The sequence below is a fragment of the Pongo abelii genome, chromosome 6 (genome assembly GCF_028885655.2).
Source record: "Pongo abelii isolate AG06213 chromosome 6, NHGRI_mPonAbe1-v2.0_pri, whole genome shotgun sequence".
Lineage (NCBI taxonomy): Eukaryota > Metazoa > Chordata > Mammalia > Primates > Hominidae > Pongo > Pongo abelii.
The window spans coordinates 85,160,276-85,187,769 of NC_071991.2; the positions used below are offsets into that span (position 1 = coordinate 85,160,276).

The following is a 27,494-nucleotide window of genomic DNA, read 5'->3' on the forward strand; positions in this document are numbered from 1 at the left end:
TCTTTGATTAAGAAGATATACTAGCTTTTGACTCTCAGCTTTCTCTTCATTTTGGCCTTGGTCCCCTTTGGACAATTTTCCTGGACTTTAAAGGAAACAGGCAGCCTGCCTCCTTAGTCCTCCTCAGGTGGAATCAACAAGCACTCTTTCTCCAAACTTACCCAGCATATTGTAAAACCTTTATAAATAAAACCTTGATCATATTATATTATGTCATTTTCTTACATATTTCTACCTTAAGACTGTGGAAGCTTCTTAAGGAGTTCTTTTTTTTTTTTTTTTGAGAAAGGATCTCACTTTGTCACCCAGGCTGGAAGTGCGATGGCACAATCAGCTAATTTAAATTTTTTTTTTTTTTTTTTAAGACGGAGCCTCACTCTGTCGCCCAGGCTGGAGTGCAGTGGTGCAATCTCGGCTCACTGCAACCTCTGCCACCTGGGTTCAAGCAATTCTCCTGCCTCAGTCTTCCAAGTAGCTGGGATTACGTCTATTAAAAAATGTAATTTTAAGCACCTGGCTTAAAAATTTTTTAGTAGAGACAGGTCTCACTATGTTGCTCAGGCTAGTCTTGAACTCCTGGCCTCAAGTGATCCTCCTGCCTTGGCCTCCCAAAGTGCTGCGATTACTGGTGTGAGCCAACACACTGGGCCAAGAACCATTTCTTATTTTTAGGCACTTAGCACTGTGCTTGGCATAGGCCAGGTGTTCAATAAATTTGTATAGAGACAATGAATAAATAAAGCATGGAGACAGAATCTGGTGTGAACAGAGAAACTGAGACTTTTGGGGTAGATTCTAGTAGGATGGAATCAGATTGTAACAGGTATTGAAATTAAAACAGAGGCGCTTAGACTTGAGGTGGAAAGAACTAAGGTGTCATTTCAGATCTCAGAGAAGGGAATGACATGTTATGTGTCACCATTCAATGTAGAAGGGAAGGGAATGAGGGAGAGCCTGTAGTCATAGCAAGCATTCAGTAAATGTTTGTTGTTTGACTGGTTGAGCCTGGAGAAACTCTTACAGAAATATATTGGCATGAGATGAGAGAATAAAGAAAAGGGCGGGAAATCAAGAGACTGTTAAAAGCAAGACCTGCCAGTCTTGGAAGCTGATAGGAAATGCAGATGAAAGGAGAGCTAGAGTGACTGGGTGCAGAATGGGACCATGAATAAGTAAGGGTAGAAAAGGTGAGAGGAGAAACTGACTTGTAAGGGGAGAAGAGACCAGCTTTGAATACACTGAGCTACAGTGGCTGGTCTATGTGCACACATGTGCTTATATGACTGTGTAGTAAGGTATGTCTGTGACACACACAAACTCTGTGCTGTTTTAATAAGTCCTTCCTCCCACTGTGCACCACCCCAGCCTGGGTTTAGTTTTCAGCCAACAAAAACAAAATTACTGGAAACAATCTGCTTATAAAATTAATGGAAACAATCTGCTTTTTCCTTGCCATAGAAAGGATTTTTCTTAATTACTTTTTTTAGGAGATTTGAATCATATATCCTGAAGGTTGATTAAATCCCTTAGAAGTCAACTAAACATTAGAAGTTTGCAACGTGACTCTCAGAGCTGGTGTTTACTTGTTGCATATAAATGGATATGCCTTGGAAAGCTCTGCTTCAGCTAGTGTAATGAGCACAGGCTTTCCCTCTCTGGTGAAAAATTTATTCCTCAACATTTAAAGGAATAGGATCTGGTTAAAATGTTAATTAAAAACTGAGTCTCTGAATAATCTCACGTTGGAAAATTAGGTTTTCTAATATGAATCTCTTATATTTGTGTAGGCTTTTCCTTTAAGAAAAAGTGCTTTCCATTCATATTTTTTCCTTTTGTTCTCTCCAGCTGTCCTTAAAGGAAGCATGGTAGGTGGTAGGTGCATATAGTGGTATAAAGAGAAGCACATCACCATTTACCTAAGAGAGGGGAGTTCATAAATATAGATACGTACTTGCTTATATTATAAAGTCTACCTTCTATCACTGTCCCTCTTTTCTCTCTCTCTCTCTCTATATATATACACTTTTTTTATTTTATGTTTTACTTTCCATTAAGCTATAAAATTAAAAAAAATTGCATAAGGAGAAGGAGAGACAGAGGTGGAGGTAGACTTCTTTGAATAAACCTTATTTTATCAATCTGACTTTGGAACTATATATTTTACAATATTATTAATAAAAAAATGTAAAAGGCAATCCTAAAAAGAAAAAAAAACCTATCTATCTAGTTGGTGGTATATGAGAATAATTACAGCAAGTGATTTTAAAACATAGCAATTTGACTATGGTACTATACAATAATTAGATTATACAGTATATTTCTCATTGGAATACCCTAGTAAAAACAAAGAACTGCAAAAAGAGAAAAAAGGAAGAAAAAATCCCAACCCATTTTCATTAATCATATTGCCATTCTGAGGCTAGTGTGTGTGCAGTGTGGGATAAAGCAGATGAGTAATCCGTTAGCCATAATTTCCAGTGTGTAGAAAGAGATATCATTTTAAGATCAGAAAGGTTAAGTGAAAACTCCATAATCTTGAATTTGAATTATAACTATGAATATAAATTTGTAATGTGTTTCATCTTAAAAAGAAACATACATATCATAATCTATTAAAAAGGTATAGGAACAATGATCAACCTATATAAGCAATGTATACCCTTAGCACTCAAATTGTGACCTCACAATTTGTAGACAATGATAGAAAAGGCTGATTCCATGTCTGGAGCAGGAAAAACATTAGATGAGTCTGGAACATCTTGTCATACCAGAAAGAAAGGAAGCTATTAGAAATTCTTAGGGTCTGGTCAAAAGGGGTCAGAAGAAAACCTGAAGAGTCTCCCATTGGTCAAAAAAATAACTGCAATAAATCAAAACACATCCATCACCTTTGGAGGATATTAGGAAACTACTCATTATTTTGAAAAGAGAAAGAACCAAGCCTTCATCTTGTCTTTTCTATATAAAAGATTCCTCAGGGCAACAAAATAACATAATAAGGGGAAGATTTTCTGTTTAGAAATGTTCCAGCTAGTACACTATAAAGAACTGATAGAATTAGACAGAATATAATCATTTTGTAATCCTCAATGGATTAGTGGATCTAGGTAATGATCACTAACAGCTATGGAAATATATATCACCATCACAAAATATTTTTACCTTAAAAAAAATTAAACCTAAATCTGATCAAAATTCTTGATCTACATACCAATTTGTAGAAAATATGGGAGAGAGAGAAACATGTTAAAGGACACCACAGGAATGCAATCAGCAAAACTGACTGTGGGAAACTCTAAAGGACAAGTCATTTGGCTTCTTCCACAAAATTTTATGAAGAAAGAAAGGTGAATAGAGGGAAAGGGAGAGAAAAAGGGAGATGGAGGGAGGGAAGAAATTCAGACTCAAATAAATTTAAAAACATTGTTGATAGAACAATCAGAGAAATGTAAACATTAGCTGAATATTTAATAGTATTAAGGAAGTGCTGAAATTGGTTTTGGCCAGGAGAGTGTGACCATGGTGTTGTGATTAGGTTTAAAAAGGATAGTATTTATAGAACTACATTCTGAAATATTTAAGAGGAAACAATGTTGTCTTGGATTCGTTGTGAAGTAATTTGGGTAGGAAGGGGAGAGTGGGTGTAGATCAGAGGAAAAAAGAACAACTGAAAGTTGGCAATTGTTGAAGCTCTGTACATGGCAGTTCATTCTGTCCACTTTTGCATATGTTTAAAATTTTCCATAATAAAAAAATGTAAAAACACTATGTCTGCCCCTTTGGCCTCCTTGAATATTCATCTCTTCCTTTCTCCTCCTCTAAATCCCAGGCAAGTTCCACTTTGGCTTTTAAGGCATTTCTGACCAAAACACTCCTGGCATGGGTTCTCCTCCCTGACCTCGTGGAGAGACCCTCATCTACTCCATTACTTATCTGACATACATAGGCTGTTTTATTTTAATTAAAAATAACAACAACAGCTTTTTCCTGATCTTTATTGTAGAATTCACAAATGAGCAAAAACATAATTCTACTCGCCCGTAATCCTACTCAATCAAGAGAGAACTAATGTCAACATTCTGCTGATATTTTTCAGTCTTCTTTCTATGCATATATGTGTATACTTGCGTTACAGAGATGGGGTTGTACTATACATAGCTGTTTTGCAACCTGCTTTTTTGAGTTAATGATCGGCATAGAGCATATTTCAGCATGATCATTAAATATTACCTTAATGACTATTTAATAGACCCAGCACACATTGTATTATTATTAAAACTTTTCTCCAAAACTAGGAAGGGTAAACTCCTTGAAGGCAGAAGGGATGTGAATTTGTGATGCATTTTGTATCCCTAGCAAAGCATCTTTCATGATAAGCATTAATGATCATGCTTACTTAAGGTAGGGATCTCTGATTGCGTTAATCATGTGGTTGTGCTTCTGCACCTCAGCTGACAAGGGGAATCTGAAGACTGAATCCATTCCAAAGGATCCTTTTTTCTCCCTTAGTACTTCCAGTGCACTTCCCTTATAGAATTTTATTCTAATGTAATATGTTATTTTTCTGGAATGTCTTGATTTATTACTCTATAATACTCCATAGCATAAATATGTACATAAGTTTGAATCTAATTTTTAAAAAATTCCTAATAAGATTAAAAACATTTAAGATTTTCTTCTGGATTGAATCATTATTAAAATTATATTGGTACATAAATGATCAAATTAACAAAATAGTACAAATTCGAAAATAATTGTTAAAAATAAAAGTAAACTTTTTTTTTTTTGAGACGGAGTCTCGCTCTGTCACTCAGGCTGGAGTGCAGTGGTGCAATCTCCACTCACTGCAACCTCTGCCTCCTGGGTTCATGCCATTCTCCTGCCTCAGCCTCCCGAGTAGCTGGGACTACAGGCACCCGCCACCACGCCCGGCTAATTTTTTTGTATTTTTAGTAGAGACGGGGTTTCACCGTGTTAGCCAGGATGGTCTCGATCTCCTGACCTCGTGATCCGCCCGCCTTGGCCTCCCATAGTGCTGGGATTACAGGCATGAGTCACCGCGCACGGCCACATTTTTTTTTTTTTCTTTAAGAGATGCAGTCTTACTCTTTTGCCCAGGCTGGTCTTGAATTCCTGGGCTCAAGTGATCCCATTGCTCCAACCTCCCTAGAAGCTGGGATGACAGGAGTGTGCCATCGCACCCCAAAACTGGACTTTAATTGAGAATGCACCTCTTAATGAGGTGAACGAGGATGACTTCTCTTCTCCCCAACTTAGTTGATGCTTATTCGGAAGAACCGAATAAGTACTAATTGCTAGAATGAACCTGGTTTGATTACAGGAGGCTTTGATTACAGGAGGCTTTTCTGACACCAGTAAGTGAATGTAACCTTTTGTTTGTTATATGGAAGTTTGCACAGCTCAAGACAATTCTACCCAGTAAGATGGGGACAGATGACATTTTCTTTGGTAAAAGAGAAGAAAGGCCATTAGAAAAGAAGGAGCAGCAGGTGTTCTCAAGCAGATGAATTTTAGAACAACATGGGAAAATTCAGAAAGTTTGGGCATGAGGGGTACATTCATCCTCGTTCAAAAACTACAGGAATAGGATGTGAAACATACCTAATAGGAATTCATAATTTCATGAGGGAGACATATAATTAATAAAAATAAAATCTGATGTGAGTGAAAGAGTAAGATACAAGGTCAAAGAGGAAGAACAATTACCTCTTCCTGGAGAAGTGAAAAAAAGGCTTCTTAGAGAAATAAGTCTAAGAGAATAAGGAAGGAGGGCATTTCCACAGTAGGGAGCTCAGTCTGGCGGAACGGGAGAGTAAGGCATGTTCTGTACCCCAAGCAACTCTGTGTGGGGAACACTGAGTGGATTTTAGGGATTAGGTGGAAAGAGCAATCAGGGACAGATCATGCAGTCCTCTGAATTATTTACTTCACCATCTAGCCTATGGGTCCCACTGGAACATTTCTAATCAGGAAGTGACTGCTTAGATTTGGAGTTTTGGAAATAAATCTCTTCTAGCAGTGAGGAAAATGGGCAGTGGTAAGGAGTAGGAATAACCAGAGGGAGGAAGTCCATTTAGGAAGCAGATGAAGGATAAAGAGGGCCTCAGCTAAGGCGACAAGACAATGGGGAGTGGAGGAGAGAAAATGGATTTTAAGATAATATTTAGGAGGCAAATGAACAGGTCCTGGTGGCTCACTTAATGTCTGGTTAAAAGATGGGGCAAGTCATGGAAGATACTGAGCTTTCTAGCTTGGGCAACTACGCTAATAATAAGTAATGGATATGAAAGAGAATACAGAATCTTCCAGTGAAGGTGGGACTCTGTCTCATTCATGTTTGTCTCTATACCTCTTAACAGATCTTACTGGGTAAGTGAATAAATTTGTCACGCATTTAACCTCATAAACCCAAGCACAATAATAAGATGCTACCTCTAGGCAGGATTTAAATTTTGTTTTATGATAAAATTTGTGAACTGCACACAACTGACCCTCTATCATAAAACAACAATTTAAAAATTTAATCAATTGTAGAAAATAACAGTACACATTTTTAAAAGACAGCACTAAATATAGGCCGGGTGCAGTGGCTCACACCTGTAATCCCAGTACTTTGGGAGGTCGAGGTGGGTGGATCATTTGAGATCAGGAGTTTGAGACCAGCCTAACCAACATGGTGAAACCAGGTCTCTGCTAAAAATACAAAAATTAGCTGGGTGTGGTGGTGCATCCCTGTGGTCCCAGCTACTTGGGAGGCTGAGGCAGGAGAATCGCTTGAATCCAGGAGGTGGAGGTTGCAGTGAGCTGAGATCACGCCACTGCACTCCAGCCTCGGTGACAGAGTGAGACTCCATCTCAAAAAAACAAAAAACAAAAGACAACACTAAATATACCATCCATTAGAAAATGAGTTAGTCAAAGATTAAATTTAAGCAGCTTGGCCTCAAATTATATAGTGTCAAGAAAGTTATTTCCATGTGTTTTTATGTGCTTACATTTTAAGAGACCATAGTTTCAAGTGGTATTTTCTCCAATATTAAATAAAATTATTCTACTTACTAATAAAAGCATCTTTTAGTTCATATAACAACACTAGTCATAGCAAATATGGAGATGAAGTCTGCTTCAATTGGAAAAGTCAGGTTTTTTTTTATTTTTTAATTTTTTTTAGATGGAGTCTCGCTCTGTTGCCCAGGCTGGAGTGCAGTGGCACGATCTCGGCTCACTGCAAGCTCCACCTCCCGGGTTCACGCCATTCTCCTGCCTCAGCCTCCCGAGTAGCTGGGACTACAGGTGCCTGCCACCACACCCGGCTAATTTTTTTGTATTTTTAGTAGAGATGGGGTTTCACTGTGTTAGCCAGGATGGTCTCGATCTCCTGACCTTGTGATCTGCCCGCCTCGGCCTCCCACAGTGCTGGGATTACAGGCGTGAGCCACCACACCCAGCCCGGAAAAGTCAGTTTTAAAAATTGGATTGATGGGAGGCTGAGGTGGGTGGATCACCAAATCATCTGAGTTCAGGAGTTTGAGACCAGCCTGGCCGACGTGGTGAAACCCTGTCTCTACTAAAAAATACAAAAATTAGCGGGGCATGGTGGGTGGTGCACACCTGTAGTCCCAGCTACTTAGGAGGCTGAGGCAGGAGAATCACTTGAACCCGGGAGGTGGAGGTTGCAGTGAGCTGAGATCATGCCACTGAACTCCAGCCTGGGTGACAGAGTGAGACTGTGTCTCAAAAAAAAAAAAAAAAGAAAAAAAAATGATTGAAAACAGAATTTACAAACAAGTTTTTCATAAAAGTTAATTGGTTATGACAAAATCATTTAAAATTATTTTCCTTTTTATTTGGTATTCTTCATTGTAAATAATTGAATACAAGCTAATCAAAATTATTTTTAATTAACAAATCAATTTTCACTGAAGGGAAATGATTTATTTCTATCTCTCCACTTTAAAAATAATCTTTCTATGTGGACAGGAGTACCAAGGTGTCAAATATCATGGTCTTCACTCTAAATATTATTTTAATATTGGTAACCCATGCAAATAACAATACACATTATTTATTATCTATTACACACCCCCACACTGATTTATTTCTGCCATCATCAGAACTAAGCAGTAGATTCGGACACACTTGGTGGAGTCATTCATGATACTGAAACAATAAAATAGTTAAAAGGCATTATTTTTCCCGGTATATAAAATTAGCATGTAGGCAATTTTAAAAGAGCCCCAAAATCCAGTATCTTGTGGAGAAATATGCTAAAATGAGCATTTATGATTATTTTTAGGACTATTAATGAAGTTTGGACTCCAGTCCTTTCCATATCTGTGAACACACAGGGAACAACTTATCATAGCATCACTATTTGACCTCTAAGGAACAGCTCATGTCATCACAGAGCAAAAGTGCTGGCGAAACATTTATCTAGATAAAAGACCTCAAGCAGTTAACCTGCTCAGCAGAGGCAATGCAACCAGGCAACAGGATAATGACCTCTATCCAAATGTGGAAGGTACATCAATTTAATACTCTGACAGCTTGACAAAAGATGATGGCAGCTCAGCAGGAAAACATTAGCCATGATAACGCAGGGTACTGTATGTGAAAAGAATGAATTATAAAGCACAATGCTATTTGGGCCGAGTAGGGATTTTTGTTTTTTTAACCAACTTTATATTTAGGACGGTAGTCATGCCTAAAGCCTCCTTCCATTCTTTTCTACCTGAAGAATATCCTAATAAAAGTAAAAGGCAGTGTGGATTAAATTGACAGCTTAAACACAAATCGAGTTTCCTAACTAAGCCAGGAAAATGCTGCACATCATTTCTGGCAGGCTTGTTACTGTTTCAGAGTAGAAAAACCTGGGCATTGGTAAATTGGCTTAATCCACTTGAGGAAAAACTGGTAACTCAAATAAGTGTGAACAAGACCAGGCTTACTGTGTGTATTATTTTGTTTTATTTTTAAAGGGAGAGGGTACTTGGCCCGCTTTGGGGTGCTTTAGATCTTCAGCTGTAAAATGTCCCTACTGCAAATTCAGTTTAAAAAAACAATTTAATTTTAGAGTAGTAGCATGATCATGCTTGTATGTTTATTCAAGGACCTTTACTCTGTGACAGGGTTTCAGCCTGTGAGGTTTTCTCTACACATGGCAGGCAGCTGTCAGAACCAGTGTGAGGGGTGAAAGGGCAGCCCGGCTGCTCTGTTAAATCATGGGGTTCCATCAACATCTCAGAATTCCTGCCGAGTGGGAGCTGGGAGACCACAGATTAGAGTACACTGGAGTGTGTATATTAGGTCACTCAGTGTCTATCAAAGCGGTATCACGCCGGTGAGCTGTACAATAGATTTTACTATGTTCTGTTCAAAGAAAATGTAAGGAAAGTGGACATGTGTGTAGCAGACCATAGCTGAACACTGAATTCTTCTTGTCTTTAAATGGATGTATTTATTATCCACAAGATGAACGAAGAGTAGGGGCACAATCAATAGCTACGGAAAACATGCGAGGCTGATGGTTTCTATTCAGTGCTTGGAAATAACTGTTCAGCAGATGTGTACGAAGCAGATGAGTCCACGGCCCAGCACAGTGGAGGGGGAGGGGGCCGGATCATGGCTGTGATCCTGGACCATGAACTTGTTTTATGACTCTGGATGGTCACTTCCCTTCAGTTTCACAAAACTTTAATGTCCTCATTTGTGAACTGAAAATAATAATCTCCCTTGTCTTATCTACATCTCAAAACCCGTAAATAAAAGAATTCCTAAATGAGAAAAGACTTTTAAAATGTTGAAAGGTATGAAGCATGATGGTATAAAGTGTGATACTTAATTAAGAAATAAAATGTAACTCGTGTTAGTGGATGTTTGGTCTACATGTAAAATAGGAAACATCCGCTCCTTTATTACCTATTGTTTAATTTCTTTTTAAGAGAGAAAAATTCATGTTCCCCAATGCATCATATAATCTTTAAAAAGATAATGGATAAAAGGTGAATAGCATCATGCCTGGCAAGTAAGGTGAAACTTTAAACAGCTTTAAAAATTTGTGTTATATTTTAATTTCTCAGTTATAACTTCTGTAAGAGGTTTCTTGACCGTAATAAATATATACCTGAATTTATGTTAATGATAACTAATACTAACAAAATGTTTTCTATGTGCCAGGCACTGTTCTAACTACATTACAAAAGTTAATTTATTTAATTCACATAACCATATGTAAAGTGGCGCAATTATCTTTTTTTTTTTTTTTTTTTTGAGACAGAGTCTCGCTCTGTTGCCAGGCTGGAATGCAGTGGCATGATCTCGGCTCACTGCAACCTCCGCCTCCCGGGTTCAAGCGATTCTGCCTCAGCATCCCGAGTAGCTGGGATTACAGACATGCACCACCATGCCCAGCTAATTTTTGTATTTTTAGTAGAGACAGGGTTTTACCATGTTGGCCAGGGTGGTCTCGATCTCCTGACCTTTTGATCCGGCCACCTCGGCCTCCCAAAGTGCTGGGATTACAGGCATGAGCCACCATGCCCAGCCCCAATTATCAGTTTTTAGGTTATAGCACCCTCTTCCAAAATATAAGGCTCTGCATTATAATCTCACTTTGGGTTAAATACATTTTCTAATCTTGTAAAATGTGAACAGCCAACTACCTTCTACACAACAATTTCATTTTTTACCCTATGTGGTAGACACTATTCTTTTCCCATTTTTTTTAGATGAAAATATTATTTCCTAAGAGGTCAAGTGATTTGCACAGCAACAAAATGGCAAACCTAGCATTCACATGTAGGCAGCTGGCTGTACGGCCTCTTTGCATCAGAGGGCCTGAAGCCATTCTATTATTTGGGGGCAACATCATGGTGTCCACTTGGATCATTTGGGATCCAAAATGAAGATATCAGGTTGAGAGCTAATTAGTCACCCAGAAAATAACTCCAACATGCGCACTGAGACTGGCTCACGCTGGAGCCATGACCCTATTCACATTATACAAGAACAATCAGCTGGGCAGTTAGCTGTTTCAGTGTGAATGCAGCAATGGCTGCCATGTCCAAAGCATTTTCCAGGAGAGGAAGCTGAAAAGCTACCTTATGGCCTCATGTTGACATTTACCCAGGTGAATTGCAACTTGAAATGTACTTCTAACATTTGCTACTGTGAGTGCAGAAAAGACGTCATATAATAAGGCAAATGTGGAGAGCCCTTTGTTTCTTCTTTTTTAAAAAATTAAACTATTTTTCAACATTGGTTGGAAACAAGTCCATGAAGAAAATCTTTAAAAGACAGTAAAGAAATTCTGAGATTGAATTCCATTTTGTCTGTGTGTTGTTGGGTGACAAAAGACTGTGAAATACAAACAGGCATAGATAGAGCTGCATATAACAGCTTTGTGGCTTTCCCTTCAATAAACTCAGAGATTGTCTTTGTATCCAGTGATCTTTTAGGGGGATTTAAAATAAAAACTAAAAAGACACAGTACAATTTGTCTATACTAAAGACCCAATTATAACTCTCAGTCTCATCTTTCATGGTTACTTCTCAAAATTCTGCCTAGGTGAGAAAGAACTGAAAAATATTCCTCTTTTCTGGATAATATTATCAAATGAAGTGAGGGCCTGGGCGGTTGCCCTCACTGGTGATTGATTCTTTAATGAGCTTCACCTGCAGGCCCAAGAGCACAGAGACTGCCCAGCAATCTAGATTTTAAAATAGTGATCAATTCAGACACACATTGGGTTGTGCTGTTGGGACTAGTCAGAAGAACTGATGTATATTCTCTGCATAACAAAAACTGAAACTGAGATATATTTACAAACACATTCACACATACTCAGGGGCCTTATGAATAAAAAGTGAAAATGCCAAATTACTCGGATGCCTCTAGGCTCGATCAGTATCTTATGAAAAACATAAGGCTCTGCATTATGATCCCTTCTAGGTTAAACACATTTAAAAATCTTGTAAAATACAAATAATATAAATAATCTGAATGCTTTCTATGAAACAATTTCATTTCATAGATTAATGTATCAGTAGAGTAGCTATAAGCTGCTGTTTTGCTTTTAAAAAAATTAATAGGCACTTCAAGTTTAGCCTCTTCACAAGGCCATCCTATTTATTTATACATTTTATTAATTCTGAAGCCAGTAGCTCCTCAATGGTGTATTTATGTTCAACTAGGTCAGGTCCACTGGGATGATATTTGGTCTTTCACAGAAGACACACTGAGCCTGTATAGACAGCAGGCTCAAACTACCAAACACACTTCCTTTCCTAAGATTTGACTACATGCATTTGTTAGACCTTAGTGAAAAAAATATAGGAATCCAGATATGCATTTCATAAGTCTCTCTACATAAGACCTTCTACACATAAGGGTGTCAGTAACACGTTGCCTCCTTATTAGGGAAGCAGGCATTTGGCAAACAGTCCATTTGTGATAGTTGGTTTGTGTAGCTCGGTGCAGTAGTTTGAAGGGCACCCACAAATACCAATAGAGGGAAATACTGAAAACTGTTCTCTCACATTACATTAGTTTGCTTAAAAAGTATGCATGTGCTAACCAAGCCTACAAATCACTAATTGTCAAGTATGCTGCAACAGAGTAAAATTTAGTACAGAAAATACTTAGGTGAGATAAAAAACATTGACGTTTATATTTCTCAATAAATCTATGATTGATTACTTTGATAGTGATAATGCCATAGAGATAACTTTATAAATACTAACAATGCAGAGGATTTGACACTTAAAATGTTCAAATGCAAGATGACATTCTTAGTTCCCCTTTCAGAAATGTTATGCATGGATTACTTTCAGAACTATTTGAGCCAAGCCCTGTTGATGAGTAAATGTTAAAAGCAGCTGGGATGTCCACTTTCTTGGTCTTTCTGCTCTATGATTTTACTCAGTGGAATGTGATGAGCACTATTACCTTTTGAAACTATTACTAGCCAGAACTCACTGATGACTCAGTACAGAACATTGGAGTTGAAAGGAGTCCTGGAGACCCAAAACTCTCTCCTCATTTCACAAAAGGGAACCAGAGGCCCCGTGGAGATTAAGTGGCATGCTCAAGGCCACAGCTAGTTGGCGATAAGGTTTAGTCCAAAACTCATGTATTTGGACTCCTAATACGGTGCTCATTTGCTCTGTTACCCTTAGTGTGATGAAAGACAGATAAATGGCACAAACTCCTTACAGTTTCTATGTCAGCACATGATTATTAGATGTATGCTGTTGACTCTGAATGCTCTGAGGTTGGAAGAAATGTGCAACAATCTAAATGTCACAGGCCTGGAAGTAATCAAAAGGAAACTGAATGTTAGTTACTACTGTGCATAATGCTTGCAACATATCTGTGGTTGGTTGCAATGTATTATTAGAGCATGGGTTTTTGTTGTGACTGTATGAACCAAGCCGCATAGGGAACGCTGAAGAGCGATCACAAAAATACCTTTCTTTCCCTACTGTCCCTCAAGCAGCAGGGATCAAATAACTGTTTCTCAGCTGTCTGTCTTTTAAAAAAAAATATCTCCTTCACTCTATGTGTATCTGTGGCAAGTTAGTGTCTGTTTCCTCTTCTCTTTTCTGTTCTATTTTTTAGACCCCAACCTTGGATCACCAGGGGATACTGGGACTAGAAAGGGCCTGACATGATGTTTTACAAATTTATCTTGGATTCCTTCAGTACGTCACAGTTTGTGTTCAATAAAGGCAGGCAGTGTAGAGCAGGCAGGCAGAAAACAGTGTGCAACTGGATATTGGGTGTGCAGAATCATCTGCTGCCAATCTGGACACCGGAAGGGCTTTCCACTCTGAGTATGACAGTTTCCATTTGTATTTCGGGCCAGCTGCTATTATGCCAACAATGTAATAATGGTGTGTTTTATTCATCTGCAACATAGCCAAGTCTTCCTGCATTTGTCTAGGAAATCACAAAGCTTGATGAGACCTGGAGGAGCCATCTTTCATCCTCCTTACTTCCTAACTACACACAAATCCCCCAATTCCTTTACCCTGATTCTGGCCTGATCACTTGCTAGCTGGACATGTTTCTTAATCTTTACTTTGCCATGGTAGCCTCATGTGGTAAATGGGGCTGACAATAGTAGCTCTCTCTTTGGGTTGTTGTAAGGATTTAATGAGTAACATGTACAGGACTTTAATAGGGCTTGGCATATAGGCACTATATAAATATTAATCGTTATAATTATTATTTCCACTCAACAAAATTAAGACTTCCTCATAGTTTTGGATCTCAGCTGATTGTAATCACTTGTTCATCAGTGGTAGAATGGTTTGTTAACTAATGAACATCATATAGCTATACTGTAATTTATTCAACCATTCACTTATTATTGGACATTTAGTGTGTTGCCAATGTTCTGCTATGTAAGTAATATTGTATGCTACGTGCCCTGTCAAGCATCTATCCTTATAGTTTCCTTATGGGGTGGATGTTTTAAATCCAACTCATAATTTCAAAATGAGGCCACTATGTCTTAGGCAATATGAACCCAATATGACCATACAACTAGTAGGTGTTAAATCCAAAACTTGAGCCCATGCCTTGGACCCTGAAGCCTTAATCAATTGCCTACCTATCTTCTTATCCTAAATGGTTATAATAACAATTAATTTGTGCACCTAATGTTACAAACTCCATTTTTCCAGAATTTTTCTCATATGGATCATCTTATTCCTTAATAATTCTGAATATTACCAGCGGCTGGGAGTGGGGTAGGGTGAGGGAGGAAAGGAAGTTGTTGGTCAAAGGGTACAAAGTTTCAGTTGGACAAGAGAAATAAGTTTTGAGATCTACTGCCCAAGTAGGGTGACTACAGTCAATAATACTGTATTATATATTTCAAAGTAAGAGTAAAGTTCAAATTTCCAATGCAAAAAGTGGTAAGTAAGTGAGGTGATGGATATTATCAATTAGCTTGATTTAATCATTCCACATTGTATGCATGTATCAAATCATCACCTTATACCCCATACATCTATACAATTATAATTTGTCAATTAAAAATACTCAAAAAGGAATTCAGAGTAACTGCAGTGATATTTTCCCCTTGAGCCCAAACTCCTCAATTTAAAATCTCTGACCTGTTGTTAGGAATGCTTACATTGCAACACCGTCAGCAGCTTTGTCAAACCTTGCGCTGGATTCTAAAGGACCTAGTCACTTCCTTGCATCCATTTATTCCCAACTGCCTGGACCAGCAAGACACAGGATGGACATGAAGAGCAATTTCTGGGGCTGGAGGGGATAATATAACTATGATCCAGCAAGAAGATCTTCTTTGCTGCTTTCACTTACTACAAGCTTGTACAACACATTTAATACAATCTGACTAATACCTTGTGGGTCAGGGAGAAACTCCCATCATCACTATTGGGAGTGGCGTGAACAATTATACACAAGTGCTAGTTTTAGGAACATACAGATACATTTGGTGTTCTGAAGATAGGGATGGTAACTGAGGAACAACTATATAAGTGTGCTGCCTGCACAACTGATATTACTGTGCACTTAGGGGCCCCAACATTTCCCAGAGAAAGGAGTTGGGATGGCACTGGTGACACCACACATCCAAGCTGAGGCTGCCCTCTCCAACTACCTGCCCCTTCCCTAAGAGCACCTATAACTCTAATAATTATGGTTAAAGTTTATGGATCGCTTACTATGTGCCTTGTGTCTGTCTCCATTCTACGTACTTTATATGTATTAATTCAATGTATTTAATGTAAGCCTCACAACAATACTATGAGGTAGATATGACTATTATTTTCTTCATATGGTAAATGAGGAACCAGAAGTGTAGAGAGGGTAGGTGACTTCCCTAAGTTACAGAGTCAGTAAGTACTAGGCCTGGGACTTGACTCTGGTAGTCTGACCTTGGGGCCTTTGCTCTTCGTCACTACAGATGCTCTATAGGCCAACAGCTGGCCGCGGGGCCTGGCTCCTCTCCCTCCCCTAACCTTCCCGGTTTCCTGCCCAGTTCAACGTGACTTCCTCCCATTTGTTCCTCCACTGGCACCTTCACGGAACTGACTGCTCTCCAGGCGTGAGCTTCCCAGTGAGTCTTCTACCTCCCACCTTCCTCATTCCCAAAAACATTCTTTCCACCTGTGCCATGAAGGCTTCTGGGAGAGTGAAAGAAATTTAAACATAGCAGAGAAACACAAAAATCACTTCCTTTCCATACAAGGCTTAAATGATTACTAAGAATACCTGAAAAATAAATATTTAATACATAAAAGGGAAAATTGTCAGAACCCTCATGTAATCTAATGTTTCCATGTGTTATAAAGTCCCCCACTGAGGCTTTTCCAAAAGTCTGTCCATGCTAATCCCACTGGCCTGTGAGAGAAGGCAGTGAGTGTACACTTTTATGTGCCTCTCTTTCTTAGTTTTTAAAAAATAACAAACATTTAAGATATCAAGAGAAAAGTTACTCTTGCCTAAGTGTCAAGCTTGGAGAGGGCAGAATAGCTAATCTACTTTCTTGACTTCTGTGGAGGTTTTATTACTTCAGTGTTATATTAAAAATGTACTTAAATTTCATGTTGACATGCCATTTTATGAACTTTATTAGAAATTATTGATTCACAAATTGAGGGGAAATCTAAGACTAATATTTTATTTATTATGTTCTAGCTATGTGCCGAATGTCAAGAAGGATTTAGCAGTATCTCATAGCTTTGTTGTTTTAATATTCAGTTTAACTATTTATTTTGCAATCATTTCTTAGATTTTAAGTCATTTTAGGTGTATCTGAATTCATTTATTATTAGAAGTTGTCTGCCTCAAATGTTTTGAAACAGTAAAGGAAAGGATTTGTTAAAAAGGGAATGTAACTGAAATAGTGAAGAGATTGATGACTTCACTGTAAAAGCATGATTTTTTACCTTCACTCCGCAGCCATTTTAAAAATTAGCCTATCATGAAAACAACTTGTGCTGTTACTTGTAATCAAAATATTACATTATTTCTCACTCTGCTCTGGTAGTGTAGAAAAACACACCGCTCTAAACAATAAACCTTGCATTTTAGTAACCTCACCACTCAGATTTTTCTCAGGATATACTGTGAATTATACAGAAAATGTTTTGCTTTCCAAAAGAAGTAAATTCAGTTTTTCGGCTTTACATCCCACTCTAAGAAACCCACTCTCTGGCCCGTGTTGCCATCATAGCATGTCCTGGCTGTCCCACCACTGATTCTGCACCTAGGGCGGCTCCTGCCTGAATCCTCTCCGTCTACTCCCTACCTCTACACCACAATATCCATAATCCTATCGACCCGTCCAGCCCCAGATCAAATGCACTTCCACCATGAGTCTTCCAAGTCAGAGGCAGTGTCCCTCTGTTCAGAATTTTGACACCAATTGCCCATATCTCTTTCACATTGCTTCTCTGCTGATATGCCTTTCCAAGGTGCATGTGCGTCTCCACATTTCTCTTCCCAACTAAACTCTGAGCTCCCAGAGATCAGTGACTCAGGAGAGAGTCAATAATTTATTTTATATTTTGTATCGTATATAAATTTGTGAGCTGCCTCCAGCCTCATGATAAACAATTGTATAAATATATAATGCTTATAATGCAATTATAGAATAAAGAAATGAGGATTTTTAAATGTATGGGCCTGTAAGAGTAATTGTATTATTTTGTAGTGACCCCTTATATTCTGAAAAACCCATAACATCCATGTACATAAATAGGCTTGTTAAATATATTATAATAAAGTAAATAAAAAGGAAATAGCAAGCATGGAATATAGTAAAAGGAGTTTGAAACAGAGAAAGAAAATCTTTAAAAATATATATAGTATAAATATTTGATTACCTGTAAACCTGGACAAGTAAAATCAATAGATAACTACACACCAAATTTTGGCTATAGGTTTCAATCATCTGTTGAACAGAACATTTCAGTACAAGTATTTATAGACTGCAGGCTATGTATATGAATTTATATCCCCTCCCTATCATAACATAATCTTTATGCATATATTATCCAGATGGTGATTGGGGACTTTCCTGCTCTTTAAGTCTGGGTAAAACTGGTAGGGACCCTGCCAATTCCACAGCCCATGGAAGTCCACAGTCCCCAAGGCATCTATAAATTCCAGGGTGGAGGTGGTACTTATGCTCTCAGGGTCCTGGGCTGGAATGGGCCATGCACAATAAATTGTAGCTCACATTAGATGCTTCCAGTGCAATTTGCTGATGATGGGGAAGGCAGAGCCGAGGGCACATGGTCTTTTGACACCCAGATGATTCCTTTCTCCCTATTATTTTTCATTTTCTTTCATCTTCATTTTCTCCCTCCTGAACAAAGTAATTCGGATTTTCTAAAGGAAATCATTGCATCATCTCATTTTCCCAACCTTAGTGGATCACATTCCTAAGTATAATCTCTAATCAATATTTCTTCAGACAAAAGTAGTATGCTTCTTGAGACAAATTCAAATCCTAGCTGTTAACCAGTAAAAATGACTTCCCATCACACTCATGCATTGAAAAGGTAGTATATTGTTAAGACACTGAAAACAAGAGGAAAACCGAGCTCACCAGAGCTCAGCAGCTTTACTGCCGTGCCACTACAGCTCCCTTACCATCCATGACTGAGGGTGCAGGTGTCCTATAAACACCACCATGGCCATACACCAGAACCCACCATCAAGTTGCATTGGGAACCTCCTGTCCTGGGCTGGTAACCTCAGTTTTGGTCCCATCGCCTAACTTCTGGCAGACTCTTGGTTGTCATGCACAACTCAGACAGCTGCTTTCTGTCCATTGTTGTTTCCTTCCCCGGATCATTGAGATTACTGTGGTCTGGAGCCCATTGGCCAGCTCCACTTTGCCTTGCTGCTGGGCACATCCTCTGCTCCCATCGGTCCAGACAGCAAGCTTGGGACAACACTTTAGATAATATGGACTTTGAATACTTGGCTATGGGTAATTGATAATTAGATCTATTTTAGATTTCAGATATAATTTCCAAATGTCCAAGTGTTTATAATTCTCATGATGCTAAGTTATTCATATCTACAGAATGCTTATTTTCACCACTGAGGCAGTAGGCAGACAGAGGATGATTAAGTATTATCTTAGAAAATAAGAGCAAGCAACAGCATGACCATGCTGAGTCTCTTAGTTAATAGGCCAATCTGTGGCCATGAAGTTGTTAGATGTAAGCAGCCAGAAGTACTGGGTTCCATACCTTTTAAGCACCTTCATTTTTCTTGGCAAAATTGTTTCCACAATTTGTTTTTTGTTAGAAAACACAGTATCCCATAGTCATGATACCAAGCCAGCATGTTCTCTGTTTCCAGTTAAAAGAAATATAAAGATGCCAGAAAATATTTGCCCAAACAGTGCTGTTTTTCATTAGAATGACACTTTTGGAGCCTGGTTACTACAATATCAACTCTACTTTGTTCCATTACCATGAAGCACAACATTGAAATAGACATTTTTTCTATCAGCAACATATCACATTTGTTGGCTATTAAATAAAGTGTTCACAGATATTAAAAGTTGTTTTTCCTTCTGGTAAAAGCACATTGTTGAAATACAACATAATTCCCATTTTCTTTTCAAGCCCTAAAGTTCAAGAACCTAACTTTTTGAGGGGTTGTCTCTAGACAGCCAGGGCATTAAATACCACCTGTGACCTGACTGTATCTAAGCTGGACAAAGATGTCAACCCTTTGCCCATCAATTCCTTACCTCTGACAGGGTAGAGGGACCACTTACATTCCTGCCTTAGAACAACCTCTCACAGTCTTCTTTTTCTATGGCAATTTTCATTATAATATAACTTATCTTGGAAAGCACACATTACTTCACAGAAAAACTTCTCCGAAACTAGAGAATATTTCATATTCCATTAATATGTAAATTGTGACAAATTCTACATCTCCATTGTAATGAGTCTGGAAGTGCAACAACCTAATGGATGTCAAAAACTTCTATGTTTGGCCTGTAATCTCAGCACTTTGGGAGGTCAAGGCAGGCAGATCACTTGAGCTGCGGAGTTTGAGACTAGCTTGAGAAACACGGCAAAACCCTGTGCCTATAAAAAATAAAAAGAAAAATTAGCTGGGCATGATGGCATGTGCCTGTAGTTCTAGCTACTCGGCAGGCTGAGGTGGGCAGAATGCTTGAGCGCGGGAGGTCGAGACTGCAGTGAGTCAAGATTGCACCACTGCACTCCAGCCTAGGCTGCAGAATGGGAGCTTATATATATATAATATATATTTGCCAAGCATATAATATATTATATATATTTATGTATATTTAATGTATAATGTATTTCATGTATATTTATGTATAATATATAATGTATATAATGTATAATGTTTATATATATTTATATACATTTAATGTATATAATTAATGTATATAATATAATATATTATATATATAATGTTTGGCAAATGGATATTGAGAAAAAAGTTTCTTGGGAGTTATGAAGCTCATCATGGCTTTGAGAAATACAGTGGCATCACAGATGGCACATGCCAGACCAGAAGCTCCTGTGGCCATGATAGACCAGGGTATCTGACCAAGAATACTCACTGTAAAGTGGGACTCTGCACTGGATGACAGGGGTAGCAGCTACCACATACTGCTTATTCATTATATGCTAGGAATTACAGATACTAATGCCCACTTGCCCAACCATCCTGCAAGCGTGGAGTGTGGAGTGTGGAGAACTTTTCATGTGCCATGCAGGAGCTAGTCTAAGAGCTTTACATGTATCATTACAGTCACTTCTCATCATACATCTGTGGGATATGAGTATGATTGCTGTCATTCTCTAGATGGGAAATGGGGGCTTCTTTCCCAAGGCCACAAAGTTAATACCTGTCAGAGAAGCTTTCAAACCAGGACAGTTAACTCCAGAACTGGAACTCCTAATGGCCATGCTACAATGACCCAATGCCTCTCAGGTAATAGGAGGCATTTGACATCTGTCCTCTCTCCTTTAACTCACAGCATCAGCTTTGTAAGGTTAGCAGTATCATCCATACTCGTAAATGAAGAAAATGAGCCTTGGAGAGATTCAGTCACTTGTCCATGGACACACAGTTAGCAAGAAGTGATGTTGCTGGGATTTGAACCCAGGTCTACATGAATCTGAAGTATGACTAGAAGCACTATGGGGCCTTTGAGGATCAAGCCACAGTGAGCCTCTTGCTCTTCATGGATAAGCTGATTGCGGCCAGAGTTTAGGTGCTCATATTCCAAAATCTAAGGAGACATGACATAATTTTAGCAAGAAATTGCTTTTCATACACACATTCTTTCTTCTCATAGAGAAAGAGAAAATATGAAACGTGTGATTCAGCAACCTCTCTGATGAACTTTATTTTGCATCCTAATTCAGACCCAAATTCCAAACTCTTTTTCCACGTTTCCCTGTTTGAAATCTCTTTCAGCACTTAAGATACCTAAGTCACAAGGATGGAATTTAATTCCTAGAGACATGTAATGCACAAAATATGGAAATGATAGCTGCTTAAAATAAAATATAGTTGTATCATCCAAATGAAGGCCCATCCAAAAATGGCATTTCAAACCCCCAACATCTCCTTATTTACATGTTCTTCATGTAAATAAGCACATGTAAACATGTGCTATTTACATGTTCTTCAGTTTTGTCTACAGTGTTTTATGGGGATGCTCATGCTCCAAGTGTGGACCCTGCCAAGAGGCTCAGCAAAAAATGGTTTCAAATGCAGAGAATGTGATGGGAATCTCATTTGAAACCATATGGCTTTTCATAAATGCTCCAAATGGCCACCACTTATAGGTGCAAGATTTAAAAATTAATCCTCCCACCATTAAAAATATATGAATAAATAAACGATGGCAATGACTTCCTTTTCCCCACTGGATTTGGGGATGGGTTGGGGAGTACGAATTGCTTCTGCTCTGTGGCTGATTTTCAGTTCCAATAACTCATCTTTATTCATTTCCTTTCAGTCATGGTGAGCCATATTGAGAGCAGCTGTAGGCAAGAGAGAGCGAGAAGAAAAAAAAAAAGAAAAGGATCTCCTCACTCCCTCCTTAAATAGTTGTCAAATAGCCGTTCTAAAGAATCCATTGGGGCTCACTGCTGTGCTGGGCACCCAAGAAGTAATAGAAAACAGGACAAAGAACAGTTTAAGCCAAATTTAATGAAGAGTTTAAAAATTATCCAACCACATATTTTGGGGAAAAATCAACCTTGGAATGATTTAATTCAAAGTAAGGTAGACCAGGTCTATAGGGAAATTATATTTCAAATTAAATTAAAAAACAAACAACAAATTGTACTTTAAAGGTGATGGGAAACACCAGGAGTGGGCAACTAGTTAATGAGAGGTCTGGCGGCCTATTCCAGCAAAAGTTACTTAGAAAGTTACAAGGTGATAAATGAGTGCCAACAAGCTAGGCCTTAAAATGTAAGAACAGCGAACTAATTATGGGAAATCAACTGGTACAAAGTGGAATGAAATTAAAAATGATTTTAAATTAGTGATAGAGTTTTTATATCTCAAAATGTCTTTCCAGGTTTACCCAGCAAGTGAATTAGGGGTCAAAACTTAGTTTTATTTTGTTTTTAAATTTTGGACAAATGTTAAATAATTTTTGGATCAAGCTTAGCCTGAGCTAGGAAGTAAATGCTTTTAACATTTTGTTTAAAATGATTTCATCTGTTTTAATATATAAACCCAACAGAAATCTTGTTAATGGGTCATTCTGCTATACTTCAATGACACAAAAATGGCTTCAGTTTCAAAGGGGAGACTTTGCAAGTTATTATTGCATAAAACATTGCAATCTTGTTTATTTTCTAGCATTTTTGTTCATGTGTTTTTAATGGTTACATGAACCAAATGCTTAGGCAACTGTGTCAAAGATGATAGTGAATAAGAAACAAAGATCTGTTACACTGTGAGTTGGAGAACTAACTGCTTCACAAGTTTTCTTAAAATGTGGCTAATGGAATAAAAAGAATTCTAAGTTGTGTTTGAAAACAACCAATAAAACATAGTGACTAAAATTCACAAAGAAAGTTTTGAGAAGCTAGGAAAAAAATGGACAAAAGAACCATCATGAAATACACAAAGAAAATGCAAACTCTTTTACCTTTAATTTATTAACTAGAATTAGTAATTGTCTTTACTTCCCATCACCTTTGGACGTTTTGCTATTTGGCATTGCTGACTACCCTCTCCTTTGTGACATTTATCCTTGTATGGTTCCCACAACTATGATTCTCTGTTCACCTCTGCAATGGCAGCTTCTCAGTATCCTTGGCTAGCTGGTCTTCTTTCCTGCTGTTCCTTCTCTCTACTTTCCTCCAGCAGTCTAGGATCCTAAGCCCTGTTCTCTCAATCCTCACTTTTCCTGGGAGTCCACCCATTTTCAAGTCAATAGTTCACTTCTGATCATTCCCAAATCAACATGCCCTTCCTCGTTCTTTACTCTGAAATCTATAGTCACTAGCCTGTGTCCATCTCCCAGTGTGTCCACTTCAGTATGCCCTAAGCCAGAGGCCACTTCCATCACTGAAACATCCACTTCCCTAGGCTTAAAAAGTTTGGCCCATTTTTTCACTTATCTCCCTTCTTTGGCCTATATAGCCAATTAGTCACCAAATACGACTGATTTGTCAAAGATTTCTCACTGTACCTTTCTTCTCATTAATTTGACCTAGGCTCTCATCATTTCAAAGCTAAATTACTGCCATAATAATACTAACAACAACTCAATAATGTCAGCTAGAATGTGCCAAGCAGTGCTCTAATTGCTTCAAATGAATTATCTCATTACACAGGAAGAAAAAGATTAAGTTATTTGACCGAGGTGACACAGTAAGAGGAGCCAGGATTTGAACCCAGCCATCTGAGATGGAATTGCTTCTCACAGAATTTCTCTTCCAAGACGTGCTGCATACTATATCCACTTAATTTTTCTAAAATAGTGTTTTAAAGGTGGCAGTATGTACCGGCAACCTTAATTATCCATATTTGTTGGCTTGAAATTTATTTTGACTTAAAATTTCTGAAAGTGTATCTTAAGGATATAACTAGCAATGTACGGAAAGATTTATATACAGAGATCTTCATGGCAACATGAATCATATAGTTAGAACTTGGAAACAACTTTAATGTTCAATGGTTGGCTAAATATAACTGTGGCACATTCATATTAAGGAAAATACACCAAGCAGAAGAGGATTTGATGACATGGGGAAATATTCAAGATTTACTAAGTGGAAAAAAAAAAAGAGATTATAAAAGTTAAGTAAAGTATAACCCCAATTCTGTTTAAAAAAAAAAAAGCAAAGACAAATAATAAAATCCCTAAAACCTGGAAATATATTAAAATGTTAAGATGGAAAAATGTTAATCAAAATTGTTTCTGAGGTTTGGTGACTTTAAGAGTTTTTTTTCATGCTTTTGCAAAATTTTTCAATGAACATATTTACACATTGCAGTCAGATCTCCCTCTCATAGTAAACATTATTCAAATCCCACTACTTCCATAGTGTAATTTCCCTGCTCAAAGACACAACTATAAATACTTTTGTTTTTTTGTCAACTTAATTTTCTTTTTTTAAAAACTTTTAAGTTCAGGGGTACATATGCAGGTTTGTTACATAGGTAAGCTTGTGTCATGGGAGTTTGTTGGACAGATTATTTCATTACCCAGGTAGTAAGCCTAGTTAGTACCCATTAGTTATTTTTCTTGATCCTCTCCCTCATCCCATCTTCCATCCTCTGATAGGCCCCAGTATGTGTTGTTTCCCTCTATGTGTCCATGTGTTCTCATCACTTACTTCCGACTTGTGAGAACATCCAGTATTTGATTTTCTGTTTCTGCATTAGTTTGCCAGAGAAAATGGCCTCCAGCTCCATCCATGTCCCTGCAAAGGACATGATCTCATTCTTTTTTATGGCTGCATAGTATTCCATGGTGTATATGTGCCATATTTTCTTTATTTAGTCTATCATTGGTGGGCATTTAGGTTGATTCCATGTCTTTGCTAATGTGAATAATGCTGCAATGAACATATGTGTGCATGTGTCTTTATAAAAGAATGATTTATATTCCTTTGAGCATAATGGGATTGCTGGGTCAAATGACAGTTCTGCTTTTAGTTCCTTGAGGAATCACCACACTGTCATCTACAGTGGTGGAACTAATTTACACTCACACCAACACTGTACAAGCATTCCTTCTTTTCCATAACCTCACCAGCATCTGTTATTATAAATACTTATTGTCTGCTGCATCAAGTTGAAAGTCTCTCTGCCTAGAATTCAAGTTCCTGAGTCTAGGGCTTCTTGTTAGCCCTGCCACGCCAGTCTCCTAGCTATGCTGCCCTGATCCATTCCCACCAGCCCTACAGCTGGCCACAGCTCCACTCCATCTCTAACCCCTCACTGAAACAGATGTATCAATCTCTCCCTTGAATTCTTCAGAGCATAGCTTTGACTTATTTATACTATAAACTATTTGGGGCTTCTTTCTGTTCTTGACATACATGGAAAATGGTACTCAACCTGTGGGGCATATAGTTATTATATAAGATCATTCTTACCATAGGCAAATCAGGAAAATGGTGTTACTAGTGCTTCCCACATTTATGTGCTAGAGTTTTAATGCTGACATGCTAACCTGAGTTACTCTTCTCTGTCTCCTACATCATATTTTTTCACACTTGGGCTACAGCACTTCCCACCTATATCAACTTTACATGTATGTCTCTCTTGCTCATTTGTCAGTTCCTTAAGTACTGTGATAATATCTAATTATTTCTAAGCTTTATAGCCCCAGCACATAGCACATAGTATTCAATAAAGATTTATTGAACAAATGACAGATTACAGGAAATAGGTGAATCTTTATGTAAAATAAGTACAGGTTGTTTGAAGAAAATTCTGGAAGCAACTTTCACATGACTTATGACTGCAACACAACATAAGCACCAGAAATAATTCGATGAATGAAATTAGATAAATATTAAAGCTAAAGAATATGTTCTATATCCACTTAGCTTTGCTAGATAGCTAAGAGATGCATAGAAGTAAACCCAAAAATGTAATATAATGAAATTCTTACCCATCATAGTAATCTCTGATATTACAAGATACGATTTAGTAATGAAATAAGTGAAGGAGACAAAAAAGAATTTTGACTGATTGTGATTCCCAAGTGGTAATTCTAGTTGGTATGCTTCCCCACTATATTCTAAATTACTCTTAAGTTGCTATGTATCTATGGAGACCAAAAGATCATACCACGATTCACAAGACACAACACTATGAATAAGCGGTCTATGTGGGGAGCTATAATTTTTCTGTGAGGCTTTGGAGAAGTTGTAACCACATGAGGAAAGTATGACTGGTTCATAAAGCCAACCAAGCCCATTGGTAGCATTTAAGAACACCATAATCCCAAACACACAAGTTTGGTTTTATGTAATGCATGGGTATAACTCCAACTGAGTCTGCATACTGCAAGGACTGTTCCATCTCATGTTGGCCTTAATTTCCATTGCTTTAGACTACCTCACTTTTCTGTTTTGGACTTGATGGGCTATAACATTACATCATAGGTGGGCAAAACTGAGACTCCTTTCTCCATCTTAGTGACCATGAAATGTAGGCATTAAGCTACCAGTGAATTCTGTCACCCATCTAGGCATGACTATGGATCAAAGGCAGAAGATGCGGAGAAAAGGGAAGCATTTTTTCTTTTCTGCATCCATGATATAATGAACACAAGTGACCTTTTAGAACCAAATGTGGACCGCCAAGAGGGATGTCATTCCAAACCAGCTTCTATTTAGATTGTTGTAAAAGCATGGCAAATATTATTTAAAATAGCATTGTTAAGAAATCAACCAGAGAAACAAAAGTCAGGAAATAAAAAAGGTATGGTTTTAAATGAAACCCCATCGTAACTCCGGAGTTAGAGAAACTCAGGTCCAGCCTCCGACTTTATAGGCTAACTACATTTTCTCAGGCTTTTAACAGGTGAAATTATGTTTTGCATGAATGAGAGCATGATTAAATTCATAGTTGTCTGGATTTGAATAGCAACAAGCCACTTTTAATAGGTCTATTCTGTATCACGGATGTGATCTGAAATGAGTGGATTCTGTGATGAGGATGCTCCCACTGGACTTGTACTTGTTAGCAAATCAGACTCACTTTGAAACTGGGACTTTTGAGTTCTCAGTCCAAAATTATGAGACAGCCTAAAGACTGCGGTGTGGGAATGAGAAGGGTAAGAGCAAGAGGCTGAATACTAAAGCAGAAACACAGGGAGTATTCCCACCAAGGGAACTCCAGTTTTAAGAATAAATTATGTCTGCTTCATGGGATATACAATCCTCATGACACTGCAGGCATTAAATAGAAAATATTAATAATGACATCT

The 27,494-nt window shown here is 38.0% G+C and overlaps 1 protein-coding gene across 10 annotated transcripts in view; it reads right to left on the reverse strand.

Moving 5' to 3' along the window:
- Positions 1-27,494, reverse strand: part of CDK14 (cyclin dependent kinase 14) — a 592,876-nt gene that overhangs the window by 25,903 nt on the left and 539,479 nt on the right. Inside the window, exons 15-16 of one of the 10 annotated variants that reach the window (XR_010140627.1) lie at positions 20,919-21,305; positions 18,061-20,124 (exon numbers count right to left, since the gene is read on the reverse strand). The gene's annotated coding sequence lies outside the window, so the exon portion shown is untranslated. 10 annotated transcript variants of the gene reach the window in all.